The 25,861-nt window shown below is 45.0% G+C and overlaps 69 non-coding genes across 69 annotated transcripts; 23 read left to right on the top strand and 46 right to left on the bottom strand.

The window, feature by feature from the left end:
• Positions 1-54: 54 nt before the first annotated feature.
• On the bottom strand, positions 55-126 carry Trnac-gca (transfer RNA cysteine (anticodon GCA)). Its single transcript has one exon. It is a non-coding gene; the product is annotated as a tRNA-Cys (tRNA).
• Positions 127-444: 318 nt separating this feature from the next.
• Trnaw-cca (transfer RNA tryptophan (anticodon CCA)) lies at positions 445-516 on the bottom strand. Its single transcript has one exon. It is a non-coding gene; the product is annotated as a tRNA-Trp (tRNA).
• A 118-nt stretch (positions 517-634) lies between these two features.
• Trnaa-cgc (transfer RNA alanine (anticodon CGC)) lies at positions 635-706 on the top strand. The gene has a single exon. It is a non-coding gene; the product is annotated as a tRNA-Ala (tRNA).
• A 275-nt stretch (positions 707-981) lies between these two features.
• Positions 982-1,053, bottom strand: Trnac-gca (transfer RNA cysteine (anticodon GCA)). The gene has a single exon. It is a non-coding gene; the product is annotated as a tRNA-Cys (tRNA).
• A 318-nt stretch (positions 1,054-1,371) lies between these two features.
• Positions 1,372-1,443, bottom strand: Trnaw-cca (transfer RNA tryptophan (anticodon CCA)). The gene has a single exon. It is a non-coding gene; the product is annotated as a tRNA-Trp (tRNA).
• A 118-nt stretch (positions 1,444-1,561) lies between these two features.
• On the top strand, positions 1,562-1,633 carry Trnaa-cgc (transfer RNA alanine (anticodon CGC)). The gene has a single exon. It is a non-coding gene; the product is annotated as a tRNA-Ala (tRNA).
• Positions 1,634-1,908: 275 nt separating this feature from the next.
• Positions 1,909-1,980, bottom strand: Trnac-gca (transfer RNA cysteine (anticodon GCA)). The gene has a single exon. It is a non-coding gene; the product is annotated as a tRNA-Cys (tRNA).
• Positions 1,981-2,298: 318 nt separating this feature from the next.
• On the bottom strand, positions 2,299-2,370 carry Trnaw-cca (transfer RNA tryptophan (anticodon CCA)). The gene has a single exon. It is a non-coding gene; the product is annotated as a tRNA-Trp (tRNA).
• A 118-nt stretch (positions 2,371-2,488) lies between these two features.
• On the top strand, positions 2,489-2,560 carry Trnaa-cgc (transfer RNA alanine (anticodon CGC)). Its single transcript has one exon. It is a non-coding gene; the product is annotated as a tRNA-Ala (tRNA).
• Positions 2,561-2,835: 275 nt separating this feature from the next.
• On the bottom strand, positions 2,836-2,907 carry Trnac-gca (transfer RNA cysteine (anticodon GCA)). The gene has a single exon. It is a non-coding gene; the product is annotated as a tRNA-Cys (tRNA).
• Positions 2,908-3,225: 318 nt separating this feature from the next.
• Trnaw-cca (transfer RNA tryptophan (anticodon CCA)) lies at positions 3,226-3,297 on the bottom strand. The gene has a single exon. It is a non-coding gene; the product is annotated as a tRNA-Trp (tRNA).
• Positions 3,298-3,415: 118 nt separating this feature from the next.
• Trnaa-cgc (transfer RNA alanine (anticodon CGC)) lies at positions 3,416-3,487 on the top strand. Its single transcript has one exon. It is a non-coding gene; the product is annotated as a tRNA-Ala (tRNA).
• A 275-nt stretch (positions 3,488-3,762) lies between these two features.
• On the bottom strand, positions 3,763-3,834 carry Trnac-gca (transfer RNA cysteine (anticodon GCA)). The gene has a single exon. It is a non-coding gene; the product is annotated as a tRNA-Cys (tRNA).
• Positions 3,835-4,152: 318 nt separating this feature from the next.
• Positions 4,153-4,224, bottom strand: Trnaw-cca (transfer RNA tryptophan (anticodon CCA)). The gene has a single exon. It is a non-coding gene; the product is annotated as a tRNA-Trp (tRNA).
• Positions 4,225-4,342: 118 nt separating this feature from the next.
• Positions 4,343-4,414, top strand: Trnaa-cgc (transfer RNA alanine (anticodon CGC)). Its single transcript has one exon. It is a non-coding gene; the product is annotated as a tRNA-Ala (tRNA).
• Positions 4,415-4,689: 275 nt separating this feature from the next.
• Positions 4,690-4,761, bottom strand: Trnac-gca (transfer RNA cysteine (anticodon GCA)). Its single transcript has one exon. It is a non-coding gene; the product is annotated as a tRNA-Cys (tRNA).
• Positions 4,762-5,079: 318 nt separating this feature from the next.
• Positions 5,080-5,151, bottom strand: Trnaw-cca (transfer RNA tryptophan (anticodon CCA)). Its single transcript has one exon. It is a non-coding gene; the product is annotated as a tRNA-Trp (tRNA).
• A 118-nt stretch (positions 5,152-5,269) lies between these two features.
• Trnaa-cgc (transfer RNA alanine (anticodon CGC)) lies at positions 5,270-5,341 on the top strand. Its single transcript has one exon. It is a non-coding gene; the product is annotated as a tRNA-Ala (tRNA).
• A 275-nt stretch (positions 5,342-5,616) lies between these two features.
• On the bottom strand, positions 5,617-5,688 carry Trnac-gca (transfer RNA cysteine (anticodon GCA)). The gene has a single exon. It is a non-coding gene; the product is annotated as a tRNA-Cys (tRNA).
• A 318-nt stretch (positions 5,689-6,006) lies between these two features.
• Trnaw-cca (transfer RNA tryptophan (anticodon CCA)) lies at positions 6,007-6,078 on the bottom strand. Its single transcript has one exon. It is a non-coding gene; the product is annotated as a tRNA-Trp (tRNA).
• Positions 6,079-6,196: 118 nt separating this feature from the next.
• On the top strand, positions 6,197-6,268 carry Trnaa-cgc (transfer RNA alanine (anticodon CGC)). The gene has a single exon. It is a non-coding gene; the product is annotated as a tRNA-Ala (tRNA).
• A 275-nt stretch (positions 6,269-6,543) lies between these two features.
• Trnac-gca (transfer RNA cysteine (anticodon GCA)) lies at positions 6,544-6,615 on the bottom strand. The gene has a single exon. It is a non-coding gene; the product is annotated as a tRNA-Cys (tRNA).
• Positions 6,616-6,933: 318 nt separating this feature from the next.
• Trnaw-cca (transfer RNA tryptophan (anticodon CCA)) lies at positions 6,934-7,005 on the bottom strand. Its single transcript has one exon. It is a non-coding gene; the product is annotated as a tRNA-Trp (tRNA).
• Positions 7,006-7,123: 118 nt separating this feature from the next.
• On the top strand, positions 7,124-7,195 carry Trnaa-cgc (transfer RNA alanine (anticodon CGC)). The gene has a single exon. It is a non-coding gene; the product is annotated as a tRNA-Ala (tRNA).
• A 275-nt stretch (positions 7,196-7,470) lies between these two features.
• Trnac-gca (transfer RNA cysteine (anticodon GCA)) lies at positions 7,471-7,542 on the bottom strand. The gene has a single exon. It is a non-coding gene; the product is annotated as a tRNA-Cys (tRNA).
• Positions 7,543-7,860: 318 nt separating this feature from the next.
• Trnaw-cca (transfer RNA tryptophan (anticodon CCA)) lies at positions 7,861-7,932 on the bottom strand. The gene has a single exon. It is a non-coding gene; the product is annotated as a tRNA-Trp (tRNA).
• A 118-nt stretch (positions 7,933-8,050) lies between these two features.
• On the top strand, positions 8,051-8,122 carry Trnaa-cgc (transfer RNA alanine (anticodon CGC)). The gene has a single exon. It is a non-coding gene; the product is annotated as a tRNA-Ala (tRNA).
• A 275-nt stretch (positions 8,123-8,397) lies between these two features.
• On the bottom strand, positions 8,398-8,469 carry Trnac-gca (transfer RNA cysteine (anticodon GCA)). Its single transcript has one exon. It is a non-coding gene; the product is annotated as a tRNA-Cys (tRNA).
• Positions 8,470-8,787: 318 nt separating this feature from the next.
• On the bottom strand, positions 8,788-8,859 carry Trnaw-cca (transfer RNA tryptophan (anticodon CCA)). Its single transcript has one exon. It is a non-coding gene; the product is annotated as a tRNA-Trp (tRNA).
• Positions 8,860-8,977: 118 nt separating this feature from the next.
• On the top strand, positions 8,978-9,049 carry Trnaa-cgc (transfer RNA alanine (anticodon CGC)). Its single transcript has one exon. It is a non-coding gene; the product is annotated as a tRNA-Ala (tRNA).
• Positions 9,050-9,324: 275 nt separating this feature from the next.
• On the bottom strand, positions 9,325-9,396 carry Trnac-gca (transfer RNA cysteine (anticodon GCA)). Its single transcript has one exon. It is a non-coding gene; the product is annotated as a tRNA-Cys (tRNA).
• A 318-nt stretch (positions 9,397-9,714) lies between these two features.
• Positions 9,715-9,786, bottom strand: Trnaw-cca (transfer RNA tryptophan (anticodon CCA)). Its single transcript has one exon. It is a non-coding gene; the product is annotated as a tRNA-Trp (tRNA).
• Positions 9,787-9,904: 118 nt separating this feature from the next.
• Trnaa-cgc (transfer RNA alanine (anticodon CGC)) lies at positions 9,905-9,976 on the top strand. The gene has a single exon. It is a non-coding gene; the product is annotated as a tRNA-Ala (tRNA).
• A 275-nt stretch (positions 9,977-10,251) lies between these two features.
• Positions 10,252-10,323, bottom strand: Trnac-gca (transfer RNA cysteine (anticodon GCA)). Its single transcript has one exon. It is a non-coding gene; the product is annotated as a tRNA-Cys (tRNA).
• A 318-nt stretch (positions 10,324-10,641) lies between these two features.
• Trnaw-cca (transfer RNA tryptophan (anticodon CCA)) lies at positions 10,642-10,713 on the bottom strand. The gene has a single exon. It is a non-coding gene; the product is annotated as a tRNA-Trp (tRNA).
• A 118-nt stretch (positions 10,714-10,831) lies between these two features.
• On the top strand, positions 10,832-10,903 carry Trnaa-cgc (transfer RNA alanine (anticodon CGC)). Its single transcript has one exon. It is a non-coding gene; the product is annotated as a tRNA-Ala (tRNA).
• Positions 10,904-11,178: 275 nt separating this feature from the next.
• Positions 11,179-11,250, bottom strand: Trnac-gca (transfer RNA cysteine (anticodon GCA)). Its single transcript has one exon. It is a non-coding gene; the product is annotated as a tRNA-Cys (tRNA).
• A 318-nt stretch (positions 11,251-11,568) lies between these two features.
• On the bottom strand, positions 11,569-11,640 carry Trnaw-cca (transfer RNA tryptophan (anticodon CCA)). Its single transcript has one exon. It is a non-coding gene; the product is annotated as a tRNA-Trp (tRNA).
• Positions 11,641-11,758: 118 nt separating this feature from the next.
• Trnaa-cgc (transfer RNA alanine (anticodon CGC)) lies at positions 11,759-11,830 on the top strand. The gene has a single exon. It is a non-coding gene; the product is annotated as a tRNA-Ala (tRNA).
• Positions 11,831-12,105: 275 nt separating this feature from the next.
• Trnac-gca (transfer RNA cysteine (anticodon GCA)) lies at positions 12,106-12,177 on the bottom strand. The gene has a single exon. It is a non-coding gene; the product is annotated as a tRNA-Cys (tRNA).
• A 318-nt stretch (positions 12,178-12,495) lies between these two features.
• Positions 12,496-12,567, bottom strand: Trnaw-cca (transfer RNA tryptophan (anticodon CCA)). Its single transcript has one exon. It is a non-coding gene; the product is annotated as a tRNA-Trp (tRNA).
• A 118-nt stretch (positions 12,568-12,685) lies between these two features.
• Positions 12,686-12,757, top strand: Trnaa-cgc (transfer RNA alanine (anticodon CGC)). Its single transcript has one exon. It is a non-coding gene; the product is annotated as a tRNA-Ala (tRNA).
• Positions 12,758-13,032: 275 nt separating this feature from the next.
• On the bottom strand, positions 13,033-13,104 carry Trnac-gca (transfer RNA cysteine (anticodon GCA)). Its single transcript has one exon. It is a non-coding gene; the product is annotated as a tRNA-Cys (tRNA).
• A 318-nt stretch (positions 13,105-13,422) lies between these two features.
• Positions 13,423-13,494, bottom strand: Trnaw-cca (transfer RNA tryptophan (anticodon CCA)). The gene has a single exon. It is a non-coding gene; the product is annotated as a tRNA-Trp (tRNA).
• Positions 13,495-13,612: 118 nt separating this feature from the next.
• Positions 13,613-13,684, top strand: Trnaa-cgc (transfer RNA alanine (anticodon CGC)). The gene has a single exon. It is a non-coding gene; the product is annotated as a tRNA-Ala (tRNA).
• Positions 13,685-13,959: 275 nt separating this feature from the next.
• Positions 13,960-14,031, bottom strand: Trnac-gca (transfer RNA cysteine (anticodon GCA)). Its single transcript has one exon. It is a non-coding gene; the product is annotated as a tRNA-Cys (tRNA).
• A 318-nt stretch (positions 14,032-14,349) lies between these two features.
• Trnaw-cca (transfer RNA tryptophan (anticodon CCA)) lies at positions 14,350-14,421 on the bottom strand. Its single transcript has one exon. It is a non-coding gene; the product is annotated as a tRNA-Trp (tRNA).
• Positions 14,422-14,539: 118 nt separating this feature from the next.
• Trnaa-cgc (transfer RNA alanine (anticodon CGC)) lies at positions 14,540-14,611 on the top strand. The gene has a single exon. It is a non-coding gene; the product is annotated as a tRNA-Ala (tRNA).
• A 275-nt stretch (positions 14,612-14,886) lies between these two features.
• Positions 14,887-14,958, bottom strand: Trnac-gca (transfer RNA cysteine (anticodon GCA)). The gene has a single exon. It is a non-coding gene; the product is annotated as a tRNA-Cys (tRNA).
• Positions 14,959-15,276: 318 nt separating this feature from the next.
• Positions 15,277-15,348, bottom strand: Trnaw-cca (transfer RNA tryptophan (anticodon CCA)). The gene has a single exon. It is a non-coding gene; the product is annotated as a tRNA-Trp (tRNA).
• A 118-nt stretch (positions 15,349-15,466) lies between these two features.
• Positions 15,467-15,538, top strand: Trnaa-cgc (transfer RNA alanine (anticodon CGC)). The gene has a single exon. It is a non-coding gene; the product is annotated as a tRNA-Ala (tRNA).
• A 275-nt stretch (positions 15,539-15,813) lies between these two features.
• Positions 15,814-15,885, bottom strand: Trnac-gca (transfer RNA cysteine (anticodon GCA)). The gene has a single exon. It is a non-coding gene; the product is annotated as a tRNA-Cys (tRNA).
• A 318-nt stretch (positions 15,886-16,203) lies between these two features.
• Positions 16,204-16,275, bottom strand: Trnaw-cca (transfer RNA tryptophan (anticodon CCA)). Its single transcript has one exon. It is a non-coding gene; the product is annotated as a tRNA-Trp (tRNA).
• A 118-nt stretch (positions 16,276-16,393) lies between these two features.
• Trnaa-cgc (transfer RNA alanine (anticodon CGC)) lies at positions 16,394-16,465 on the top strand. The gene has a single exon. It is a non-coding gene; the product is annotated as a tRNA-Ala (tRNA).
• A 275-nt stretch (positions 16,466-16,740) lies between these two features.
• Positions 16,741-16,812, bottom strand: Trnac-gca (transfer RNA cysteine (anticodon GCA)). The gene has a single exon. It is a non-coding gene; the product is annotated as a tRNA-Cys (tRNA).
• Positions 16,813-17,130: 318 nt separating this feature from the next.
• Positions 17,131-17,202, bottom strand: Trnaw-cca (transfer RNA tryptophan (anticodon CCA)). Its single transcript has one exon. It is a non-coding gene; the product is annotated as a tRNA-Trp (tRNA).
• A 118-nt stretch (positions 17,203-17,320) lies between these two features.
• Trnaa-cgc (transfer RNA alanine (anticodon CGC)) lies at positions 17,321-17,392 on the top strand. Its single transcript has one exon. It is a non-coding gene; the product is annotated as a tRNA-Ala (tRNA).
• A 275-nt stretch (positions 17,393-17,667) lies between these two features.
• Trnac-gca (transfer RNA cysteine (anticodon GCA)) lies at positions 17,668-17,739 on the bottom strand. Its single transcript has one exon. It is a non-coding gene; the product is annotated as a tRNA-Cys (tRNA).
• A 318-nt stretch (positions 17,740-18,057) lies between these two features.
• Positions 18,058-18,129, bottom strand: Trnaw-cca (transfer RNA tryptophan (anticodon CCA)). The gene has a single exon. It is a non-coding gene; the product is annotated as a tRNA-Trp (tRNA).
• Positions 18,130-18,247: 118 nt separating this feature from the next.
• On the top strand, positions 18,248-18,319 carry Trnaa-cgc (transfer RNA alanine (anticodon CGC)). Its single transcript has one exon. It is a non-coding gene; the product is annotated as a tRNA-Ala (tRNA).
• A 275-nt stretch (positions 18,320-18,594) lies between these two features.
• Trnac-gca (transfer RNA cysteine (anticodon GCA)) lies at positions 18,595-18,666 on the bottom strand. The gene has a single exon. It is a non-coding gene; the product is annotated as a tRNA-Cys (tRNA).
• A 318-nt stretch (positions 18,667-18,984) lies between these two features.
• Trnaw-cca (transfer RNA tryptophan (anticodon CCA)) lies at positions 18,985-19,056 on the bottom strand. The gene has a single exon. It is a non-coding gene; the product is annotated as a tRNA-Trp (tRNA).
• A 118-nt stretch (positions 19,057-19,174) lies between these two features.
• Positions 19,175-19,246, top strand: Trnaa-cgc (transfer RNA alanine (anticodon CGC)). Its single transcript has one exon. It is a non-coding gene; the product is annotated as a tRNA-Ala (tRNA).
• A 275-nt stretch (positions 19,247-19,521) lies between these two features.
• On the bottom strand, positions 19,522-19,593 carry Trnac-gca (transfer RNA cysteine (anticodon GCA)). Its single transcript has one exon. It is a non-coding gene; the product is annotated as a tRNA-Cys (tRNA).
• A 318-nt stretch (positions 19,594-19,911) lies between these two features.
• Positions 19,912-19,983, bottom strand: Trnaw-cca (transfer RNA tryptophan (anticodon CCA)). The gene has a single exon. It is a non-coding gene; the product is annotated as a tRNA-Trp (tRNA).
• Positions 19,984-20,101: 118 nt separating this feature from the next.
• Positions 20,102-20,173, top strand: Trnaa-cgc (transfer RNA alanine (anticodon CGC)). Its single transcript has one exon. It is a non-coding gene; the product is annotated as a tRNA-Ala (tRNA).
• Positions 20,174-20,448: 275 nt separating this feature from the next.
• Trnac-gca (transfer RNA cysteine (anticodon GCA)) lies at positions 20,449-20,520 on the bottom strand. The gene has a single exon. It is a non-coding gene; the product is annotated as a tRNA-Cys (tRNA).
• A 318-nt stretch (positions 20,521-20,838) lies between these two features.
• Trnaw-cca (transfer RNA tryptophan (anticodon CCA)) lies at positions 20,839-20,910 on the bottom strand. Its single transcript has one exon. It is a non-coding gene; the product is annotated as a tRNA-Trp (tRNA).
• Positions 20,911-21,028: 118 nt separating this feature from the next.
• Trnaa-cgc (transfer RNA alanine (anticodon CGC)) lies at positions 21,029-21,100 on the top strand. The gene has a single exon. It is a non-coding gene; the product is annotated as a tRNA-Ala (tRNA).
• Positions 21,101-25,861: the final 4,761 nt, after the last annotated feature.

Genomic DNA, 25,861 nt, shown 5'->3' with positions numbered 1-25,861 from the left:
TTTGCAACTCACCGCGACAACCGTCATTTGTTTTTTCGAGATACTGAAAAATGAAGGGGGCACCCGGGATTGAACCGGGGACCTCTCGATCTGCAGTCGAATGCTCTACGACTGAGCTATACCCCCTTTCACGATCTTTCTATTCCCATAACTTAAGGAAAAATATTATACTCTGCCTGGCTAAAGACGTCTAATCGAGCAAAATATTGCGTAATCATTATCTCTCAGTTATATATTAGCGTTAAACGATATAAATATCAAAAATACTAGACAGTTCGCGCCTGGAGAAAGTGTGAGTCGGCGCCTACACTTTAATGTCAGAACGCGAAAATTGCACTAGTAGCTTTTTTCAAGCAAGTTCTGTTCGTCCGTTCTCTGTAATCGTTTGGTATCTGATTAAACTGACATACTCGCCTATGGCTTTCGTAAACGAAAATTTCACTGTGACCCCGACGTGATTTGAACACGCAACCTTCTGATCTGGAGTCAGACGCGCTACCGTTGCGCCACGGAGTCGACGCTGCTGAGGTCTTGTCATGAATAGGTTCCTCGAACACTTACTGTACCGTTCAAACCTAAGAAATAATGACAGTAGGATCCACGAGAGACTCGTCCCAGATGTAGTTGCTCTGGCGGGGGTGTAACTCAGTGGTAGAGTGTCTGCTTCGCATGCAGAAAGTCCTGGGTTCAAATCCCAGCTCCTCCAATTTTTGTTTCTCCGTGCAGCAGTACACGAAAACTTTTGCCTATCACCATATTCTATAAAATTCAGTGTACAAGATTCTTCCCCCAAGCAAGTGGATTTCGTACAGTTCGACCGCATGGCGGGAGGACGATGACCTGCAAGAGCCTGGGCTGCGATCCCCCCATTGAAATGTTGCTCCAAAGCCTTCGGTATGGCGTGCGGAGTGCATCTGAAACATGTTATTTGCAACTCACCGCGACAACCGTCATTTGTTTTTTCGAGATACTGAAAAATGAAGGGGGCACCCGGGATTGAACCGGGGACCTCTCGATCTGCAGTCGAATGCTCTACGACTGAGCTATACCCCCTTTCACGATCTTTCTATTCCCATAACTTAAGGAAAAATATTATACTCTGCCTGGCTAAAGACGTCTAATCGAGCAAAATATTGCGTAATCATTATCTCTCAGTTATATATTAGCGTTAAACGATATAAATATCAAAAATACTAGACAGTTCGCGCCTGGAGAAAGTGTGAGTCGGCGCCTACACTTTAATGTCAGAACGCGAAAATTGCACTAGTAGCTTTTTTCAAGCAAGTTCTGTTCGTCCGTTCTCTGTAATCGTTTGGTATCTGATTAAACTGACATACTCGCCTATGGCTTTCGTAAACGAAAATTTCACTGTGACCCCGACGTGATTTGAACACGCAACCTTCTGATCTGGAGTCAGACGCGCTACCGTTGCGCCACGGAGTCGACGCTGCTGAGGTCTTGTCATGAATAGGTTCCTCGAACACTTACTGTACCGTTCAAACCTAAGAAATAATGACAGTAGGATCCACGAGAGACTCGTCCCAGATGTAGTTGCTCTGGCGGGGGTGTAACTCAGTGGTAGAGTGTCTGCTTCGCATGCAGAAAGTCCTGGGTTCAAATCCCAGCTCCTCCAATTTTTGTTTCTCCGTGCAGCAGTACACGAAAACTTTTGCCTATCACCATATTCTATAAAATTCAGTGTACAAGATTCTTCCCCCAAGCAAGTGGATTTCGTACAGTTCGACCGCATGGCGGGAGGACGATGACCTGCAAGAGCCTGGGCTGCGATCCCCCCATTGAAATGTTGCTCCAAAGCCTTCGGTATGGCGTGCGGAGTGCATCTGAAACATGTTATTTGCAACTCACCGCGACAACCGTCATTTGTTTTTTCGAGATACTGAAAAATGAAGGGGGCACCCGGGATTGAACCGGGGACCTCTCGATCTGCAGTCGAATGCTCTACGACTGAGCTATACCCCCTTTCACGATCTTTCTATTCCCATAACTTAAGGAAAAATATTATACTCTGCCTGGCTAAAGACGTCTAATCGAGCAAAATATTGCGTAATCATTATCTCTCAGTTATATATTAGCGTTAAACGATATAAATATCAAAAATACTAGACAGTTCGCGCCTGGAGAAAGTGTGAGTCGGCGCCTACACTTTAATGTCAGAACGCGAAAATTGCACTAGTAGCTTTTTTCAAGCAAGTTCTGTTCGTCCGTTCTCTGTAATCGTTTGGTATCTGATTAAACTGACATACTCGCCTATGGCTTTCGTAAACGAAAATTTCACTGTGACCCCGACGTGATTTGAACACGCAACCTTCTGATCTGGAGTCAGACGCGCTACCGTTGCGCCACGGAGTCGACGCTGCTGAGGTCTTGTCATGAATAGGTTCCTCCAACACTTACTGTACCGTTCAAACCTAAGAAATAATGACAGTAGGATCCACGAGAGACTCGTCCCAGATGTAGTTGCTCTGGCGGGGGTGTAACTCAGTGGTAGAGTGTCTGCTTCGCATGCAGAAAGTCCTGGGTTCAAATCCCAGCTCCTCCAATTTTTGTTTCTCCGTGCAGCAGTACACGAAAACTTTTGCCTATCACCATATTCTATAAAATTCAGTGTACAAGATTCTTCCCCCAAGCAAGTGGATTTCGTACAGTTCGACCGCATGGCGGGAGGACGATGACCTGCAAGAGCCTGGGCTGCGATCCCCCCATTGAAATGTTGCTCCAAAGCCTTCGGTATGGCGTGCGGAGTGCATCTGAAACATGTTATTTGCAACTCACCGCGACAACCGTCATTTGTTTTTTCGAGATACTGAAAAATGAAGGGGGCACCCGGGATTGAACCGGGGACCTCTCGATCTGCAGTCGAATGCTCTACGACTGAGCTATACCCCCTTTCACGATCTTTCTATTCCCATAACTTAAGGAAAAATATTATACTCTGCCTGGCTAAAGACGTCTAATCGAGCAAAATATTGCGTAATCATTATCTCTCAGTTATATATTAGCGTTAAACGATATAAATATCAAAAATACTAGACAGTTCGCGCCTGGAGAAAGTGTGAGTCGGCGCCTACACTTTAATGTCAGAACGCGAAAATTGCACTAGTAGCTTTTTTCAAGCAAGTTCTGTTCGTCCGTTCTCTGTAATCGTTTGGTATCTGATTAAACTGACATACTCGCCTATGGCTTTCGTAAACGAAAATTTCACTGTGACCCCGACGTGATTTGAACACGCAACCTTCTGATCTGGAGTCAGACGCGCTACCGTTGCGCCACGGAGTCGACGCTGCTGAGGTCTTGTCATGAATAGGTTCCTCGAACACTTACTGTACCGTTCAAACCTAAGAAATAATGACAGTAGGATCCACGAGAGACTCGTCCCAGATGTAGTTGCTCTGGCGGGGGTGTAACTCAGTGGTAGAGTGTCTGCTTCGCATGCAGAAAGTCCTGGGTTCAAATCCCAGCTCCTCCAATTTTTGTTTCTCCGTGCAGCAGTACACGAAAACTTTTGCCTATCACCATATTCTATAAAATTCAGTGTACAAGATTCTTCCCCCAAGCAAGTGGATTTCGTACAGTTCGACCGCATGGCGGGAGGACGATGACCTGCAAGAGCCTGGGCTGCGATCCCCCCATTGAAATGTTGCTCCAAAGCCTTCGGTATGGCGTGCGGAGTGCATCTGAAACATGTTATTTGCAACTCACCGCGACAACCGTCATTTGTTTTTTCGAGATACTGAAAAATGAAGGGGGCACCCGGGATTGAACCGGGGACCTCTCGATCTGCAGTCGAATGCTCTACGACTGAGCTATACCCCCTTTCACGATCTTTCTATTCCCATAACTTAAGGAAAAATATTATACTCTGCCTGGCTAAAGACGTCTAATCGAGCAAAATATTGCGTAATCATTATCTCTCAGTTATATATTAGCGTTAAACGATATAAATATCAAAAATACTAGACAGTTCGCGCCTGGAGAAAGTGTGAGTCGGCGCCTACACTTTAATGTCAGAACGCGAAAATTGCACTAGTAGCTTTTTTCAAGCAAGTTCTGTTCGTCCGTTCTCTGTAATCGTTTGGTATCTGATTAAACTGACATACTCGCCTATGGCTTTCGTAAACGAAAATTTCACTGTGACCCCGACGTGATTTGAACACGCAACCTTCTGATCTGGAGTCAGACGCGCTACCGTTGCGCCACGGAGTCGACGCTGCTGAGGTCTTGTCATGAATAGGTTCCTCGAACACTTACTGTACCGTTCAAACCTAAGAAATAATGACAGTAGGATCCACGAGAGACTCGTCCCAGATGTAGTTGCTCTGGCGGGGGTGTAACTCAGTGGTAGAGTGTCTGCTTCGCATGCAGAAAGTCCTGGGTTCAAATCCCAGCTCCTCCAATTTTTGTTTCTCCGTGCAGCAGTACACGAAAACTTTTGCCTATCACCATATTCTATAAAATTCAGTGTACAAGATTCTTCCCCCAAGCAAGTGGATTTCGTACAGTTCGACCGCATGGCGGGAGGACGATGACCTGCAAGAGCCTGGGCTGCGATCCCCCCATTGAAATGTTGCTCCAAAGCCTTCGGTATGGCGTGCGGAGTGCATCTGAAACATGTTATTTGCAACTCACCGCGACAACCGTCATTTGTTTTTTCGAGATACTGAAAAATGAAGGGGGCACCCGGGATTGAACCGGGGACCTCTCGATCTGCAGTCGAATGCTCTACGACTGAGCTATACCCCCTTTCACGATCTTTCTATTCCCATAACTTAAGGAAAAATATTATACTCTGCCTGGCTAAAGACGTCTAATCGAGCAAAATATTGCGTAATCATTATCTCTCAGTTATATATTAGCGTTAAACGATATAAATATCAAAAATACTAGACAGTTCGCGCCTGGAGAAAGTGTGAGTCGGCGCCTACACTTTAATGTCAGAACGCGAAAATTGCACTAGTAGCTTTTTTCAAGCAAGTTCTGTTCGTCCGTTCTCTGTAATCGTTTGGTATCTGATTAAACTGACATACTCGCCTATGGCTTTCGTAAACGAAAATTTCACTGTGACCCCGACGTGATTTGAACACGCAACCTTCTGATCTGGAGTCAGACGCGCTACCGTTGCGCCACGGAGTCGACGCTGCTGAGGTCTTGTCATGAATAGGTTCCTCCAACACTTACTGTACCGTTCAAACCTAAGAAATAATGACAGTAGGATCCACGAGAGACTCGTCCCAGATGTAGTTGCTCTGGCGGGGGTGTAACTCAGTGGTAGAGTGTCTGCTTCGCATGCAGAAAGTCCTGGGTTCAAATCCCAGCTCCTCCAATTTTTGTTTCTCCGTGCAGCAGTACACGAAAACTTTTGCCTATCACCATATTCTATAAAATTCAGTGTACAAGATTCTTCCCCCAAGCAAGTGGATTTCGTACAGTTCGACCGCATGGCGGGAGGACGATGACCTGCAAGAGCCTGGGCTGCGATCCCCCCATTGAAATGTTGCTCCAAAGCCTTCGGTATGGCGTGCGGAGTGCATCTGAAACATGTTATTTGCAACTCACCGCGACAACCGTCATTTGTTTTTTCGAGATACTGAAAAATGAAGGGGGCACCCGGGATTGAACCGGGGACCTCTCGATCTGCAGTCGAATGCTCTACGACTGAGCTATACCCCTTTTCACGATCTTTCTATTCCCATAACTTAAGGAAAAATATTATACTCTGCCTGGCTAAAGACGTCTAATCGAGCAAAATATTGCGTAATCATTATCTCTCAGTTATATATTAGCGTTAAACGATATAAATATCAAAAATACTAGACAGTTCGCGCCTGGAGAAAGTGTGAGTCGGCGCCTACACTTTAATGTCAGAACGCGAAAATTGCACTAGTAGCTTTTTTCAAGCAAGTTCTGTTCGTCCGTTCTCTGTAATCGTTTGGTATCTGATTAAACTGACATACTCGCCTATGGCTTTCGTAAACGAAAATTTCACTGTGACCCCGACGTGATTTGAACACGCAACCTTCTGATCTGGAGTCAGACGCGCTACCGTTGCGCCACGGAGTCGACGCTGCTGAAGTCTTGTCATGAATAGGTTCCTCGAACACTTACTGTACCGTTCAAACCTAAGAAATAATGACAGTAGGATCCACGAGAGACTCGTCCCAGATGTAGTTGCTCTGGCGGGGGTGTAACTCAGTGGTAGAGTGTCTGCTTCGCATGCAGAAAGTCCTGGGTTCAAATCCCAGCTCCTCCAATTTTTGTTTCTCCGTGCAGCAGTACACGAAAACTTTTGCCTATCACCATATTCTATAAAATTCAGTGTACAAGATTCTTCCCCCAAGCAAGTGGATTTCGTACAGTTCGACCGCATGGCGGGAGGACGATGACCTGCAAGAGCCTGGGCTGCGATCCCCCCATTGAAATGTTGCTCCAAAGCCTTCGGTATGGCGTGCGGAGTGCATCTGAAACATGTTATTTGCAACTCACCGCGACAACCGTCATTTGTTTTTTCGAGATACTGAAAAATGAAGGGGGCACCCGGGATTGAACCGGGGACCTCTCGATCTGCAGTCGAATGCTCTACGACTGAGCTATACCCCCTTTCACGATCTTTCTATTCCCATAACTTAAGGAAAAATATTATACTCTGCCTGGCTAAAGACGTCTAATCGAGCAAAATATTGCGTAATCATTATCTCTCAGTTATATATTAGCGTTAAACGATATAAATATCAAAAATACTAGACAGTTCGCGCCTGGAGAAAGTGTGAGTCGGCGCCTACACTTTAATGTCAGAACGCGAAAATTGCACTAGTAGCTTTTTTCAAGCAAGTTCTGTTCGTCCGTTCTCTGTAATCGTTTGGTATCTGATTAAACTGACATACTCGCCTATGGCTTTCGTAAACGAAAATTTCACTGTGACCCCGACGTGATTTGAACACGCAACCTTCTGATCTGGAGTCAGACGCGCTACCGTTGCGCCACGGAGTCGACGCTGCTGAGGTCTTGTCATGAATAGGTTCCTCGAACACTTACTGTACCGTTCAAACCTAAGAAATAATGACAGTAGGATCCACGAGAGACTCGTCCCAGATGTAGTTGCTCTGGCGGGGGTGTAACTCAGTGGTAGAGTGTCTGCTTCGCATGCAGAAAGTCCTGGGTTCAAATCCCAGCTCCTCCAATTTTTGTTTCTCCGTGCAGCAGTACACGAAAACTTTTGCCTATCACCATATTCTATAAAATTCAGTGTACAAGATTCTTCCCCCAAGCAAGTGGATTTCGTACAGTTCGACCGCATGGCGGGAGGACGATGACCTGCAAGAGCCTGGGCTGCGATCCCCCCATTGAAATGTTGCTCCAAAGCCTTCGGTATGGCGTGCGGAGTGCATCTGAAACATGTTATTTGCAACTCACCGCGACAACCGTCATTTGTTTTTTCGAGATACTGAAAAATGAAGGGGGCACCCGGGATTGAACCGGGGACCTCTCGATCTGCAGTCGAATGCTCTACGACTGAGCTATACCCCCTTTCACGATCTTTCTATTCCCATAACTTAAGGAAAAATATTATACTCTGCCTGGCTAAAGACGTCTAATCGAGCAAAATATTGCGTAATCATTATCTCTCAGTTATATATTAGCGTTAAACGATATAAATATCAAAAATACTAGACAGTTCGCGCCTGGAGAAAGTGTGAGTCGGCGCCTACACTTTAATGTCAGAACGCGAAAATTGCACTAGTAGCTTTTTTCAAGCAAGTTCTGTTCGTCCGTTCTCTGTAATCGTTTGGTATCTGATTAAACTGACATACTCGCCTATGGCTTTCGTAAACGAAAATTTCACTGTGACCCCGACGTGATTTGAACACGCAACCTTCTGATCTGGAGTCAGACGCGCTACCGTTGCGCCACGGAGTCGACGCTGCTGAGGTCTTGTCATGAATAGGTTCCTCGAACACTTACTGTACCGTTCAAACCTAAGAAATAATGACAGTAGGATCCACGAGAGACTCGTCCCAGATGTAGTTGCTCTGGCGGGGGTGTAACTCAGTGGTAGAGTGTCTGCTTCGCATGCAGAAAGTCCTGGGTTCAAATCCCAGCTCCTCCAATTTTTGTTTCTCCGTGCAGCAGTACACGAAAACTTTTGCCTATCACCATATTCTATAAAATTCAGTGTACAAGATTCTTCCCCCAAGCAAGTGGATTTCGTACAGTTCGACCGCATGGCGGGAGGACGATGACCTGCAAGAGCCTGGGCTGCGATCCCCCCATTGAAATGTTGCTCCAAAGCCTTCGGTATGGCGTGCGGAGTGCATCTGAAACATGTTATTTGCAACTCACCGCGACAACCGTCATTTGTTTTTTCGAGATACTGAAAAATGGAGGGGGCACCCGGGATTGAACCGGGGACCTCTCGATCTGCAGTCGAATGCTCTACGACTGAGCTATACCCCCTTTCACGATCTTTCTATTCCCATAACTTAAGGAAAAATATTATACTCTGCCTGGCTAAAGACGTCTAATCGAGCAAAATATTGCGTAATCATTATCTCTCAGTTATATATTAGCGTTAAACGATATAAATATCAAAAATACTAGACAGTTCGCGCCTGGAGAAAGTGTGAGTCGGCGCCTACACTTTAATGTCAGAACGCGAAAATTGCACTAGTAGCTTTTTTCAAGCAAGTTCTGTTCGTCCGTTCTCTGTAATCGTTTGGTATCTGATTAAACTGACATACTCGCCTATGGCTTTCGTAAACGAAAATTTCACTGTGACCCCGACGTGATTTGAACACGCAACCTTCTGATCTGGAGTCAGACGCGCTACCGTTGCGCCACGGAGTCGACGCTGCTGAGGTCTTGTCATGAATAGGTTCCTCGAACACTTACTGTACCGTTCAAACCTAAGAAATAATGACAGTAGGATCCACGAGAGACTCGTCCCAGATGTAGTTGCTCTGGCGGGGGTGTAACTCAGTGGTAGAGTGTCTGCTTCGCATGCAGAAAGTTCTGGGTTCAAATCCCAGCTCCTCCAATTTTTGTTTCTCCGTGCGGCAGTACACGAAAACTTTTGCCTATCACCATATTCTATAAAATTCAGTGTACAAGATTCTTCCCCCAAGCAAGTGGATTTCGTACAGTTCGACCGCATGGCGGGAGGACGATGACCTGCAAGAGCCTGGGCTGCGATCCCCCCATTGAAATGTTGCTCCAAAGCCTTCGGTATGGCGTGCGGAGTGCATCTGAAACATGTTATTTGCAACTCACCGCGACAACCGTCATTTGTTTTTTCGAGATACTGAAAAATGAAGGGGGCACCCGGGATTGAACCGGGGACCTCTCGATCTGCAGTCGAATGCTCTACGACTGAGCTATACCCCCTTTCACGATCTTTCTATTCCCATAACTTAAGGAAAAATATTATACTCTGCCTGGCTAAAGACGTCTAATCGAGCAAAATATTGCGTAATCATTATCTCTCAGTTATATATTAGCGTTAAACGATATAAATATCAAAAATACTAGACAGTTCGCGCCTGGAGAAAGTGTGAGTCGGCGCCTACACTTTAATGTCAGAACGCGAAAATTGCACTAGTAGCTTTTTTCAAGCAAGTTCTGTTCGTCCGTTCTCTGTAATCGTTTGGTATCTGATTAAACTGACATACTCGCCTATGGCTTTCGTAAACGAAAATTTCACTGTGACCCCGACGTGATTTGAACACGCAACCTTCTGATCTGGAGTCAGACGCGCTACCGTTGCGCCACGGAGTCGACGCTGCTGAGGTCTTGTCATGAATAGGTTCCTCGAACACTTACTGTACCGTTCAAACCTAAGAAATAATGACAGTAGGATCCACGAGAGACTCGTCCCAGATGTAGTTGCTCTGGCGGGGGTGTAACTCAGTGGTAGAGTGTCTGCTTCGCATGCAGAAAGTCCTGGGTTCAAATCCCAGCTCCTCCAATTTTTGTTTCTCCGTGCAGCAGTACACGAAAACTTTTGCCTATCACCATATTCTATAAAATTCAGTGTACAAGATTCTTCCCCCAAGCAAGTGGATTTCGTACAGTTCGACCGCATGGCGGGAGGACGATGACCTGCAAGAGCCTGGGCTGCGATCCCCCCATTGAAATGTTGCTCCAAAGCCTTCGGTATGGCGTGCGGAGTGCATCTGAAACATGTTATTTGCAACTCACCGCGACAACCGTCATTTGTTTTTTCGAGATACTGAAAAATGAAGGGGGCACCCGGGATTGAACCGGGGACCTCTCGATCTGCAGTCGAATGCTCTACGACTGAGCTATACCCCCTTTCACGATCTTTCTATTCCCATAACTTAAGGAAAAATATTATACTCTGCCTGGCTAAAGACGTCTAATCGAGCAAAATATTGCGTAATCATTATCTCTCAGTTATATATTAGCGTTAAACGATATAAATATCAAAAATACTAGACAGTTCGCGCCTGGAGAAAGTGTGAGTCGGCGCCTACACTTTAATGTCAGAACGCGAAAATTGCACTAGTAGCTTTTTTCAAGCAAGTTCTGTTCGTCCGTTCTCTGTAATCGTTTGGTATCTGATTAAACTGACATACTCGCCTATGGCTTTCGTAAACGAAAATTTCACTGTGACCCCGACGTGATTTGAACACGCAACCTTCTGATCTGGAGTCAGACGCGCTACCGTTGCGCCACGGAGTCGACGCTGCTGAGGTCTTGTCATGAATAGGTTCCTCGAACACTTACTGTACCGTTCAAACCTAAGAAATAATGACAGTAGGATCCACGAGAGACTCGTCCCAGATGTAGTTGCTCTGGCGGGGGTGTAACTCAGTGGTAGAGTGTCTGCTTCGCATGCAGAAAGTCCTGGGTTCAAATCCCAGCTCCTCCAATTTTTGTTTCTCCGTGCAGCAGTACACGAAAACTTTTGCCTATCACCATATTCTATAAAATTCAGTGTACAAGATTCTTCCCCCAAGCAAGTGGATTTCGTACAGTTCGACCGCATGGCGGGAGGACGATGACCTGCAAGAGCCTGGGCTGCGATCCCCCCATTGAAATGTTGCTCCAAAGCCTTCGGTATGGCGTGCGGAGTGCATCTGAAACATGTTATTTGCAACTCACCGCGACAACCGTCATTTGTTTTTTCGAGATACTGAAAAATGGAGGGGGCACCCGGGATTGAACCGGGGACCTCTCGATCTGCAGTCGAATGCTCTACGACTGAGCTATACCCCCTTTCACGATCTTTCTATTCCCATAACTTAAGGAAAAATATTATACTCTGCCTGGCTAAAGACGTCTAATCGAGCAAAATATTGCGTAATCATTATCTCTCAGTTATATATTAGCGTTAAACGATATAAATATCAAAAATACTAGACAGTTCGCGCCTGGAGAAAGTGTGAGTCGGCGCCTACACTTTAATGTCAGAACGCGAAAATTGCACTAGTAGCTTTTTTCAAGCAAGTTCTGTTCGTCCGTTCTCTGTAATCGTTTGGTATCTGATTAAACTGACATACTCGCCTATGGCTTTCGTAAACGAAAATTTCACTGTGACCCCGACGTGATTTGAACACGCAACCTTCTGATCTGGAGTCAGACGCGCTACCGTTGCGCCACGGAGTCGACGCTGCTGAGGTCTTGTCATGAATAGGTTCCTCGAACACTTACTGTACCGTTCAAACCTAAGAAATAATGACAGTAGGATCCACGAGAGACTCGTCCCAGATGTAGTTGCTCTGGCGGGGGTGTAACTCAGTGGTAGAGTGTCTGCTTCGCATGCAGAAAGTTCTGGGTTCAAATCCCAGCTCCTCCAATTTTTGTTTCTCCGTGCGGCAGTACACGAAAACTTTTGCCTATCACCATATTCTATAAAATTCAGTGTACAAGATTCTTCCCCCAAGCAAGTGGATTTCGTACAGTTCGACCGCATGGCGGGAGGACGATGACCTGCAAGAGCCTGGGCTGCGATCCCCCCATTGAAATGTTGCTCCAAAGCCTTCGGTATGGCGTGCGGAGTGCATCTGAAACATGTTATTTGCAACTCACCGCGACAACCGTCATTTGTTTTTTCGAGATACTGAAAAATGAAGGGGGCACCCGGGATTGAACCGGGGACCTCTCGATCTGCAGTCGAATGCTCTACGACTGAGCTATACCCCCTTTCACGATCTTTCTATTCCCATAACTTAAGGAAAAATATTATACTCTGCCTGGCTAAAGACGTCTAATCGAGCAAAATATTGCGTAATCATTATCTCTCAGTTATATATTAGCGTTAAACGATATAAATATCAAAAATACTAGACAGTTCGCGCCTGGAGAAAGTGTGAGTCGGCGCCTACACTTTAATGTCAGAACGCGAAAATTGCACTAGTAGCTTTTTTCAAGCAAGTTCTGTTCGTCCGTTCTCTGTAATCGTTTGGTATCTGATTAAACTGACATACTCGCCTATGGCTTTCGTAAACGAAAATTTCACTGTGACCCCGACGTGATTTGAACACGCAACCTTCTGATCTGGAGTCAGACGCGCTACCGTTGCGCCACGGAGTCGACGCTGCTGAGGTCTTGTCATGAATAGGTTCCTCGAACACTTACTGTACCGTTCAAACCTAAGAAATAATGACAGTAGGATCCACGAGAGACTCGTCCCAGATGTAGTTGCTCTGGCGGGGGTGTAACTCAGTGGTAGAGTGTCTGCTTCGCATGCAGAAAGTCCTGGGTTCAAATCCCAGCTCCTCCAATTTTTGTTTCTCCGTGCAGCAGTACACGAAAACTTTTGCCTATCACCATATTCTATAAAATTCAGTGTACAAGATTCTTCCCCCAAGCAAGTGGATTTCGTACAGTTCGACCGCATGGCGGGAGGACGATGACCTGCAAGAGCCTGGGCTGCGATCCCCCCATTGAAATGTTGCTCCAAAGCCTTCGGTATGGCGTGCGGAGTGCATCTGAAACATGTTATTTGCAACTCACCGCGACAACCGTCATTTGTTTTTTCGAGATACTGAAAAATGAAGGGGGCACCCGGGATTGAACCGGGGACCTGTCGATCTGCAGTCGAATGCTCTACGACTGAGCTATACCCCCTTTCACGATCTTTCTATTCCCATAACTTAAGGAAAAATATTATACTCTGCCTGGCTAAAGACGTCTAATCGAGCAAAATATTGCGTAATCATTATCTCTCACTTATATATTAGCGTTAAACGATATAAATATCAAAAATACTAGACAGTTCGCGCCTGGAGAAAGTGTGAGTCGGCGCCTACACTTTAATGTCAGAACGCGAAAATTGCACTAGTAGCTTTTTTCAAGCAAGTTCTGTTCGTCCGTTCTCTGTAATCGTTTGGTATCTGATTAAACTGACATACTCGCCTATGGCTTTCGTAAACGAAAATTTCACTGTGACCCCGACGTGATTTGAACACGCAACCTTCTGATCTGGAGTCAGACGCGCTACCGTTGCGCCACGGAGTCGACGCTGCTGAGGTCTTGTCATGAATAGGTTCCTCGAACACTTACTGTACCGTTCAAACCTAAGAAATAATGACAGTAGGATCCACGAGAGACTCGTCCCAGATGTAGTTGCTCTGGCGGGGGTGTAACTCAGTGGTAGAGTGTCTGCTTCGCATGCAGAAAGTCCTGGGTTCAAATCCCAGCTCCTCCAATTTTTGTTTCTCCGTGCAGCAGTACACGAAAACTTTTGCCTATCACCATATTCTATAAAATTCAGTGTACAAGATTCTTCCCCCAAGCAAGTGGATTTCGTACAGTTCGACCGCATGGCGGGAGGACGATGACCTGCAAGAGCCTGGGCTGCGATCCCCCCATTGAAATGTTGCTCCAAAGCCTTCGGTATGGCGTGCGGAGTGCATCTGAAACATGTTATTTGCAACTCACCGCGACAACCGTCATTTGTTTTTTCGAGATACTGAAAAATGAAGGGGGCACCCGGGATTGAACCGGGGACCTCTCGATCTGCAGTCGAATGCTCTACGACTGAGCTATACCCCCTTTCACGATCTTTCTATTCCCATAACTTAAGGAAAAATATTATACTCTGCCTGGCTAAAGACGTCTAATCGAGCAAAATATTGCGTAATCATTATCTCTCAGTTATATATTAGCGTTAAACGATATAAATATCAAAAATACTAGACAGTTCGCGCCTGGAGAAAGTGTGAGTCGGCGCCTACACTTTAATGTCAGAACGCGAAAATTGCACTAGTAGCTTTTTTCAAGCAAGTTCTGTTCGTCCGTTCTCTGTAATCGTTTGGTATCTGATTAAACTGACATACTCGCCTATGGCTTTCGTAAACGAAAATTTCACTGTGACCCCGACGTGATTTGAACACGCAACCTTCTGATCTGGAGTCAGACGCGCTACCGTTGCGCCACGGAGTCGACGCTGCTGAGGTCTTGTCATGAATAGGTTCCTCGAACACTTACTGTACCGTTCAAACCTAAGAAATAATGACAGTAGGATCCACGAGAGACTCGTCCCAGATGTAGTTGCTCTGGCGGGGGTGTAACTCAGTGGTAGAGTGTCTGCTTCGCATGCAGAAAGTCCTGGGTTCAAATCCCAGCTCCTCCAATTTTTGTTTCTCCGTGCAGCAGTACACGAAAACTTTTGCCTATCACCATATTCTATAAAATTCAGTGTACAAGATTCTTCCCCCAAGCAAGTGGATTTCGTACAGTTCGACCGCATGGCGGGAGGACGATGACCTGCAAGAGCCTGGGCTGCGATCCCCCCATTGAAATGTTGCTCCAAAGCCTTCGGTATGGCGTGCGGAGTGCATCTGAAACATGTTATTTGCAACTCACCGCGACAACCGTCATTTGTTTTTTCGAGATACTGAAAAATGAAGGAGGCACCCGGGATTGAACCGGGGACCTCTCGATCTGCAGTCGAATGCTCTACGACTGAGCTATACCCCCTTTCACGATCTTTCTATTCCCATAACTTAAGGAAAAATATTATACTCTGCCTGGCTAAAGACGTCTAATCGAGCAAAATATTGCGTAATCATTATCTCTCAGTTATATATTAGCGTTAAACGATATAAATATCAAAAATACTAGACAGTTCGCGCCTGGAGAAAGTGTGAGTCGGCGCCTACACTTTAATGTCAGAACGCGAAAATTGCACTAGTAGCTTTTTTCAAGCAAGTTCTGTTCGTCCGTTCTCTGTAATCGTTTGGTATCTGATTAAACTGACATACTCGCCTATGGCTTTCGTAAACGAAAATTTCACTGTGACCCCGACGTGATTTGAACACGTAACCTTCTGATCTGGAGTCAGACGCGCTACCGTTGCGCCACGGAGTCGACGCTGCTGAGGTCTTGTCATGAATAGGTTCCTCGAACACTTACTGTACCGTTCAAACCTAAGAAATAATGACAGTAGGATCCACGAGAGACTCGTCCCAGATGTAGTTGCTCTGGCGGGGGTGTAACTCAGTGGTAGAGTGTCTGCTTCGCATGCAGAAAGTCCTGGGTTCAAATCCCAGCTCCTCCAATTTTTGTTTCTCCGTGCAGCAGTACACGAAAACTTTTGCCTATCACCATATTCTATAAAATTCAGTGTACAAGATTCTTCCCCCAAGCAAGTGGATTTCGTACAGTTCGACCGCATGGCGGGAGGACGATGACCTGCAAGAGCCTGGGCTGCGATCCCCCCATTGAAATGTTGCTCCAAAGCCTTCGGTATGGCGTGCGGAGTGCATCTGAAACATGTTATTTGCAACTCACCGCGACAACCGTCATTTGTTTTTTCGAGATACTGAAAAATGAAGGGGGCACCCGGGATTGAACCGGGGACCTCTCGATCTGCAGTCGAATGCTCTACGACTGAGCTATACCCCCTTTCACGATCTTTCTATTCCCATAACTTAAGGAAAAATATTATACTCTGCCTGGCTAAAGACGTCTAATCGAGCAAAATATTGCGTAATCATTATCTCTCAGTTATATATTAGCGTTAAACGATATAAATATCAAAAATACTAGACAGTTCGCGCCTGGAGAAAGTGTGAGTCGGCGCCTACACTTTAATGTCAGAACGCGAAAATTGCACTAGTAGCTTTTTTCAAGCAAGTTCTGTTCGTCCGTTCTCTGTAATCGTTTGGTATCTGATTAAACTGACATACTCGCCTATGGCTTTCGTAAACGAAAATTTCACTGTGACCCCGACGTGATTTGAACACGCAACCTTCTGATCTGGAGTCAGACGCGCTACCGTTGCGCCACGGAGTCGACGCTGCTGAGGTCTTGTCATGAATAGGTTCCTCGAACACTTACTGTACCGTTCAAACCTAAGAAATAATGACAGTAGGATCCACGAGAGACTCGTCCCAGATGTAGTTGCTCTGGCGGGGGTGTAACTCAGTGGTAGAGTGTCTGCTTCGCATGCAGAAAGTCCTGGGTTCAAATCCCAGCTCCTCCAATTTTTGTTTCTCCGTGCAGCAGTACACGAAAACTTTTGCCTATCACCATATTCTATAAAATTCAGTGTACAAGATTCTTCCCCCAAGCAAGTGGATTTCGTACAGTTCGACCGCATGGCGGGAGGACGATGACCTGCAAGAGCCTGGGCTGCGATCCCCCCATTGAAATGTTGCTCCAAAGCCTTCGGTATGGCGTGCGGAGTGCATCTGAAACATGTTATTTGCAACTCACCGCGACAACCGTCATTTGTTTTTTCGAGATACTGAAAAATGAAGGGGGCACCCGGGATTGAACCGGGGACCTCTCGATCTGCAGTCGAATGCTCTACGACTGAGCTATACCCCCTTTCACGATCTTTCTATTCCCATAACTTAAGGAAAAATATTATACTCTGCCTGGCTAAAGACGTCTAATCGAGCAAAATATTGCGTAATCATTATCTCTCAGTTATATATTAGCGTTAAACGATATAAATATCAAAAATACTAGACAGTTCGCGCCTGGAGAAAGTGTGAGTCGGCGCCTACACTTTAATGTCAGAACGCGAAAATTGCACTAGTAGCTTTTTTCAAGCAAGTTCTGTTCGTCCGTTCTCTGTAATCGTTTGGTATCTGATTAAACTGACATACTCGCCTATGGCTTTCGTAAACGAAAATTTCACTGTGACCCCGACGTGATTTGAACACGCAACCTTCTGATCTGGAGTCAGACGCGCTACCGTTGCGCCACGGAGTCGACGCTGCTGAGGTCTTGTCATGAATAGGTTCCTCGAACACTTACTGTACCGTTCAAACCTAAGAAATAATGACAGTAGGATCCACGAGAGACTCGTCCCAGATGTAGTTGCTCTGGCGGGGGTGTAACTCAGTGGTAGAGTGTCTGCTTCGCATGCAGAAAGTCCTGGGTTCAAATCCCAGCTCCTCCAATTTTTGTTTCTCCGTGCAGCAGTACACGAAAACTTTTGCCTATCACCATATTCTATAAAATTCAGTGTACAAGATTCTTCCCCCAAGCAAGTGGATTTCGTACAGTTCGACCGCATGGCGGGAGGACGATGACCTGCAAGAGCCTGGGCTGCGATCCCCCCATTGAAATGTTGCTCCAAAGCCTTCGGTATGGCGTGCGGAGTGCATCTGAAACATGTTATTTGCAACTCACCGCGACAACCGTCATTTGTTTTTTCGAGATACTGAAAAATGAAGGGGGCACCCGGGATTGAACCGGGGACCTCTCGATCTGCAGTCGAATGCTCTACGACTGAGCTATACCCCCTTTCACGATCTTTCTATTCCCATAACTTAAGGAAAAATATTATACTCTGCCTGGCTAAAGACGTCTAATCGAGCAAAATATTGCGTAATCATTATCTCTCAGTTATATATTAGCGTTAAACGATATAAATATCAAAAATACTAGACAGTTCGCGCCTGGAGAAAGTGTGAGTCGGCGCCTACACTTTAATGTCAGAACGCGAAAATTGCACTAGTAGCTTTTTTCAAGCAAGTTCTGTTCGTCCGTTCTCTGTAATCGTTTGGTATCTGATTAAACTGACATACTCGCCTATGGCTTTCGTAAACGAAAATTTCACTGTGACCCCGACGTGATTTGAACACGCAACCTTCTGATCTGGAGTCAGACGCGCTACCGTTGCGCCACGGAGTCGACGCTGCTGAGGTCTTGTCATGAATAGGTTCCTCGAACACTTACTGTACCGTTCAAACCTAAGAAATAATGACAGTAGGATCCACGAGAGACTCGTCCCAGATGTAGTTGCTCTGGCGGGGGTGTAACTCAGTGGTAGAGTGTCTGCTTCGCATGCAGAAAGTCCTGGGTTCAAATCCCAGCTCCTCCAATTTTTGTTTCTCCGTGCAGCAGTACACGAAAACTTTTGCCTATCACCATATTCTATAAAATTCAGTGTACAAGATTCTTCCCCCAAGCAAGTGGATTTCGTACAGTTCGACCGCATGGCGGGAGGACGATGACCTGCAAGAGCCTGGGCTGCGATCCCCCCATTGAAATGTTGCTCCAAAGCCTTCGGTATGGCGTGCGGAGTGCATCTGAAACATGTTATTTGCAACTCACCGCGACAACCGTCATTTGTTTTTTCGAGATACTGAAAAATGAAGGGGGCACCCGGGATTGAACCGGGGACCTCTCGATCTGCAGTCGAATGCTCTACGACTGAGCTATACCCCCTTTCACGATCTTTCTATTCCCATAACTTAAGGAAAAATATTATACTCTGCCTGGCTAAAGACGTCTAATCGAGCAAAATATTGCGTAATCATTATCTCTCAGTTATATATTAGCGTTAAACGATATAAATATCAAAAATACTAGACAGTTCGCGCCTGGAGAAAGTGTGAGTCGGCGCCTACACTTTAATGTCAGAACGCGAAAATTGCACTAGTAGCTTTTTTCAAGCAAGTTCTGTTCGTCCGTTCTCTGTAATCGTTTGGTATCTGATTAAACTGACATACTCGCCTATGGCTTTCGTAAACGAAAATTTCACTGTGACCCCGACGTGATTTGAACACGCAACCTTCTGATCTGGAGTCAGACGCGCTACCGTTGCGCCACGGAGTCGACGCTGCTGAGGTCTTGTCATGAATAGGTTCCTCGAACACTTACTGTACCGTTCAAACCTAAGAAATAATGACAGTAGGATCCACGAGAGACTCGTCCCAGATGTAGTTGCTCTGGCGGGGGTGTAACTCAGTGGTAGAGTGTCTGCTTCGCATGCAGAAAGTCCTGGGTTCAAATCCCAGCTCCTCCAATTTTTGTTTCTCCGTGCAGCAGTACACGAAAACTTTTGCCTATCACCATATTCTATAAAATTCAGTGTACAAGATTCTTCCCCCAAGCAAGTGGATTTCGTACAGTTCGACCGCATGGCGGGAGGACGATGACCTGCAAGAGCCTGGGCTGCGATCCCCCCATTGAAATGTTGCTCCAAAGCCTTCGGTATGGCGTGCGGAGTGCATCTGAAACATGTTATTTGCAACTCACCGCGACAACCGTCATTTGTTTTTTCGAGATACTGAAAAATGAAGGGGGCACCCGGGATTGAACCGGGGACCTCTCGATCTGCAGTCGAATGCTCTACGACTGAGCTATACCCCCTTTCACGATCTTTCTATTCCCATAACTTAAGGAAAAATATTATACTCTGCCTGGCTAAAGACGTCTAATCGAGCAAAATATTGCGTAATCATTATCTCTCAGTTATATATTAGCGTTAAACGATATAAATATCAAAAATACTAGACAGTTCGCGCCTGGAGAAAGTGTGAGTCGGCGCCTACACTTTAATGTCAGAACGCGAAAATTGCACTAGTAGCTTTTTTCAAGCAAGTTCTGTTCGTCCGTTCTCTGTAATCGTTTGGTATCTGATTAAACTGACATACTCGCCTATGGCTTTCGTAAACGAAAATTTCACTGTGACCCCGACGTGATTTGAACACGCAACCTTCTGATCTGGAGTCAGACGCGCTACCGTTGCGCCACGGAGTCGACGCTGCTGAGGTCTTGTCATGAATAGGTTCCTCGAACACTTACTGTACCGTTCAAACCTAAGAAATAATGACAGTAGGATCCACGAGAGACTCGTCCCAGATGTAGTTGCTCTGGCGGGGGTGTAACTCAGTGGTAGAGTGTCTGCTTCGCATGCAGAAAGTCCTGGGTTCAAATCCCAGCTCCTCCAATTTTTGTTTCTCCGTGCAGCAGTACACGAAAACTTTTGCCTATCACCATATTCTATAAAATTCAGTGTACAAGATTCTTCCCCCAAGCAAGTGGATTTCGTACAGTTCGACCGCATGGCGGGAGGACGATGACCTGCAAGAGCCTGGGCTGCGATCCCCCCATTGAAATGTTGCTCCAAAGCCTTCGGTATGGCGTGCGGAGTGCATCTGAAACATGTTATTTGCAACTCACCGCGACAACCGTCATTTGTTTTTTCGAGATACTGAAAAATGAAGGGGGCACCCGGGATTGAACCGGGGACCTCTCGATCTGCAGTCGAATGCTCTACGACTGAGCTATACCCCCTTTCACGATCTTTCTATTCCCATAACTTAAGGAAAAATATTATACTCTGCCTGGCTAAAGACGTCTAATCGAGCAAAATATTGCGTAATCATTATCTCTCAGTTATATATTAGCGTTAAACGATATAAATATCAAAAATACTAGACAGTTCGCGCCTGGAGAAAGTGTGAGTCGGCGCCTACACTTTAATGTCAGAACGCGAAAATTGCACTAGTAGCTTTTTTCAAGCAAGTTCTGTTCGTCCGTTCTCTGTAATCGTTTGGTATCTGATTAAACTGACATACTCGCCTATGGCTTTCGTAAACGAAAATTTCACTGTGACCCCGACGTGATTTGAACACGCAACCTTCTGATCTGGAGTCAGACGCGCTACCGTTGCGCCACGGAGTCGACGCTGCTGAGGTCTTGTCATGAATAGGTTCCTCGAACACTTACTGTACCGTTCAAACCTAAGAAATAATGACAGTAGGATCCACGAGAGACTCGTCCCAGATGTAGTTGCTCTGGCGGGGGTGTAACTCAGTGGTAGAGTGTCTGCTTCGCATGCAGAAAGTCCTGGGTTCAAATCCCAGCTCGTCCAATTTTTGTTTCTCCGTGCAGCAGTACACGAAAACTTTTGCCTATCACCATATTCTATAAAATTCAGTGTACAAGATTCTTCCCCCAAGCAAGTGGATTTCGTACAGTTCGACCGCATGGCGGGAGGACGATGACCTGCAAGAGCCTGGGCTGCGATCCCCCCATTGAAATGTTGCTCCAAAGCCTTCGGTATGGCGTGCGGAGTGCATCTGAAACATGTTATTTGCAACTCACCGCGACAACCGTCATTTGTTTTTTCGAGATACTGAAAAATGAAGGGGGCACCCGGGATTGAACCGGGGACCTCTCGATCTGCAGTCGAATGCTCTACGACTTTTTTTTTTTTTTTTTTTTTTTTTTGCGCTAACCAATTGCGCCACTTTTTTTTTTTTTTTATTTTTTTACGCCTTAACCACTTTTTTTTTTTTACGACTTTTTTTTTTAATTTTTTTCAGTAATAGGCAGGGGGAGGCAAAGCGGGCAGGGGTCAAAAATAATCTGAGGCCTGGCCGCAATGTCTCCACCATACCCATCACTGATTTTCGACCTTGTCCCTCCTATGGTCCAAAAATACAACTGCCGCCTTTGGCAATTTTTTAAAATGTATTTAATTTTTTTTTTTTTTTTTTTTTTTTTTAATTTGTGTTTCCTCTTTTTTGTATGGTTTTTTATATTATCATGATGAAATGAAAAGAATTCTTTCTTGAAATAAGTAATTGCCCTTCATGTGCATGAAATGAAAAATATAACTCAATCTTCTACCTGTTGTTCCTTTCATTTTTTTTTGAAGTTTTTTTTTTTTATTTATTTTTTATCAGTTGTCGTTTTTGACCATTTTGTCATAATGGAAAATCAACAAAAATGAAAGTATAAGAAATGAAACACACAATACTTCTGCACATAGTAATATATTCACTCAATACTGTGTGCTTTAGGTTGATGGTTATTAGCCTATTCCCATTCTATCAAATATAATTTGTAGCATATTACCATATTTCTTCTTGTGGTCCGCATAAGTACGTATTTTGTGGTATTTGCACTGTAAGTATATCTGGAAATCTGTAACGGTGTCAGTTCCAGCGTCATGAGTTACGTAAGTTACATAATTTCCCAGGAGCCAATAAACAGCATTATTCTTCGTCTCTGGAAAATAACGGTCTTGTGGTCTGTGCAGCACTGACAGCGAGATGTACTGTGGTGAAGACCTTGTAATGAGAGCTATTTGCACTTTGAGCCAATTCCAGATATGTATATTGCCGCCGCAAGTGTATCTGTGGATAATTGTGTCCACTAGTCGACATCGTTGACATAGATCGGTGTCACTGAGGCCAATTTCATATAATCTTTCGTTGGTGCTAGTGATATTATTAACGGCTTTGTACCATGCTGTTCTTATGTCAGAAGATAAAACTTTTAAATTGATGTTTTGCCAGATAGCAGTCCAGTGTATGTGAGGAAACTGTCTCTCTACTTTATTCTTTCCTTCACATGTCTGCCAGAGCCGCATAATGTCTTTTGACGTTAGGTGACGTAGCCGTGTAACTTCGTCCCTCAAGTAGCTAAGTTCAATATAAAAGGCTCGCACGTGCTGGAGACGATTGTTAATTTTTTGCACATCAATAGGAGGCTGCAGGCTGCGAGGTTTGAGAATTTCAAAAAGTCGGCTTGAAATACTTTCCGGTACTTCTCTAATGATAGTTAGTTGCCTTTTGACGAAGAGGGCAGAGGCTTTGTTGGTAATATTGATTAGACCTAAACCACCATTTCGGGGACGTAAGGTGGCCACTTTGGCGGTTACTCGAAACAGTTCTCCTCTCCACAGAAAATTTGTGATTCTGGACGTTATGTTCCTGGCTATCATTTTGGGTAGTGGAAAGAGCTGAGCAGTGTGGTATGCTGTAGCTAAGATACACGTGTTGATGTACTTAATCCTCTGAATCTGATTCATGTTCCGTGATAAATTTTCCATTATAGCACCCTGCACTTTCCGTGCCGCAGCTTTCCAATTCAACGCAGTCATTTTCATTGGGCATGCGGTTAATGTAACACCAAGCGTCGTATGCTGCCTGACCAGCTTTGCCCACTCTACGTTTATGTGCTCAAAACCCCTAAGATGTAAAATTTTGCTTTTCTTTTCATTTGAATTTGCCCCAGACGCACTGCAGTAAGTCTGAATCACTGCAGCTAACGTAGCTACATCGTCATTATTTCTGATTATGACGCCTACATCATCAGCATAAGCTTTTATAGCTGTTTTGCACCCTGACAGTGTTATTCCTGTTAATTTATCGTGAATACGTTTAAGAAATGGGTCCAGTGAAATGGCAAAGAGTGACATAGAAAGGGGGCTTCCCTGAGGAACACCGCGTCGTATTTGAAATTTTCTCGTAGCCTGACTGTTAACTGCTATGCATGCGTTTATTCCTGTCGCCACGTTTTTTATTACGTTTAAGGCTCGTTCTTGGAAACCAAGCTTTTTTAACGTCTTGAAGAGGTAGAGATGATTCACGAGATCGAATGCTTTATGGAAATCCAGGAAAACCAGGGCACATTTGATGTTAGTGACTGAAGTGATTGCAATTATATCCCGAAATTCCGCTAAATTATGAAACAGAGTTTTACCTGCAATGCAGTGTTGATACGGACTAATCAGTCTACTTGCTAAGGATGAAATTTTCTTGTTGAGAATTCTTGCTACTATTTTATAGTCCGCATTGAGCAACGAAATCGGTCGGAAGTTAGTAAGATCTGTGTGTCCTTTAGTTTTGGGGATAAGGACTATTTTACTTTCTTTAAATTCAGAGGGTAACATTGCGCCCTGAAGAACTTCATTTACAATCGCTGTAATTGTCCCTCCCACTATCGGCCAATAGTGGACATAAAATTCTGCTGGTAGACCATCAGGACCCGGGGATTTTTTCAGAGGGGAGTTACACAGAGTCTCATAAACGTCCTCATTACATACGTGCGACAGGAAGGTAACGTTGTCATCATCCGTCAGCTGTGGCACAAGAAAGTCGAGGAAATCATCAATAGATTCCTCGCAGCTGGAATTTTCAGAATATAATTTATCGAAGTAGCGATAGATCTCATTCAAAATCTCCTTCTGTGTCCTAACACTTGTACCATTCGGCGTCCGTAATTCGTCGATAAGCATTGTTCTTCTGTTTTTAGCGTGCTTCAGAAGGTGGTATAGGGAAGTTGTTTCGTCGTCTGATACAGATTTCGCCTTGGATTTTATTTTAAGTCCTTCCAGTTGATGCCTCTTAATGCTAAGTAATTTAGCCTTAATTTTTTTGATATCTGTCAGGCGAAGATGTGAACCAGATGTTTGACCATATAGCTCTCTGAGTACTGAGTAATAGAACTCTATAGTGTTTTTAAGATCTCTGGCCCTCTGAAAGCTATATTGCATGATCGTCTTCCTAATTTTCGGCTTTGTCATTTTTGTCCACCAGTCTATGGTAGTCGCGTATCTAGGAAGAGCACGCAGGCACAACGCCCATGCGTCTTTTATCTGATCTTCTAATTCACGGTCTGGTAACAGCGAGACATTTAAATTCCACTGGTTTTTGAAACGGCGGATTGGCTGCGCTTGTAAATTGATACAGGCCAACACACCGGAATGGTCCGAAAAGTAGACAGGAATCGTTTCTGTTTTCAATAGAGCTGTTTCGAGATTTTCGGTAATGTAGAATCTATCGAGTCTACTGCATGCATTGGATGTTGCATAAGTGTACTCGACAATAGCAGGGTGTTTGCATTCCCAAGCATCCTTTAGCTTTAAGCTAGTAACGAGATGTTTTAATTCAGCAGAATAATTAAAATTCGGACTCTGATCTTTCCTGTTGAGGACGCAATTAAAATCACCTCCCATTATAAGGCGACTGGGGTTTTTGCGTAATAAATATATTACCTCGTCTTTAAAAAATCGTGTTCTGTCAGATCTATGTGAGCTGCCGGAAGGGGCATACAAGTTAATAAGGGACACGTCATAAATCTTGAGGCCCTATTCCCCTTCCAGATTCCAGTCGTTCTACTTCCGTTACTGGAATCCCATCTCGGATTAAAAAAGCTGTCCCCACGCTAGTTTCGTGGGAGACATTTAGGTGAGCAACATACCCGGGAATATTTAAATCCGACGTGACAACTTCCTGCAGCAGGGCTATATCAGTTCCCGAATCATATAAAAATTCTTTTAGCGCTGCTATTTTCAATGCCGACCGTATTTTATTAATGTTGACAGTAGCAATAGTATAACACTGGGTCATTGCGCTATTACTCGTTGGATGTAAGGACAGTGAATAAATAACATGCTACTAAATTATTACTTAGGAGACACAGAAAATTTAGACAGAACAGAACGTCCCATTGAGAGGTTGCAGATTACAGTATTGGTGCAGTCTAGGTTTGAGATTTTCCTCCTGAGTCAGTAGAAGATTGATTATCAGGAAGTTCCTCAGGAGATTCTTTCAATGACCCGTGCCTGACAGTTTCGTAACGCACATTATGGGGTTGCGTGGTACCTTTCGCGCTCTTTAACTTCGCTTGATTACGAGGAGCATTGACATTCGGTTGCGGCTTTATCTTCCTTCGTGGGGCATCCGAAGGCTCCGTAACGGGTTTTGTGGTGGTCGGTTGTGACGCCGATCCTGTCGGGTCGTCCAACTGTAAGACACGGCCGGTACTGCTTAGTCCTGTCGTGTGATCTGTACCGTTCGGGGAAGCACTAGCCGTTACAGAGGGTTGAGCCAGACACACT

This window comes from Schistocerca nitens, chromosome 4 (genome assembly GCF_023898315.1).
Source record: "Schistocerca nitens isolate TAMUIC-IGC-003100 chromosome 4, iqSchNite1.1, whole genome shotgun sequence".
NCBI classification, from domain to species: Eukaryota; Metazoa; Arthropoda; class Insecta; order Orthoptera; family Acrididae; genus Schistocerca; species Schistocerca nitens.
This window is presented reverse-complemented; position numbering and strand designations above follow the sequence as displayed.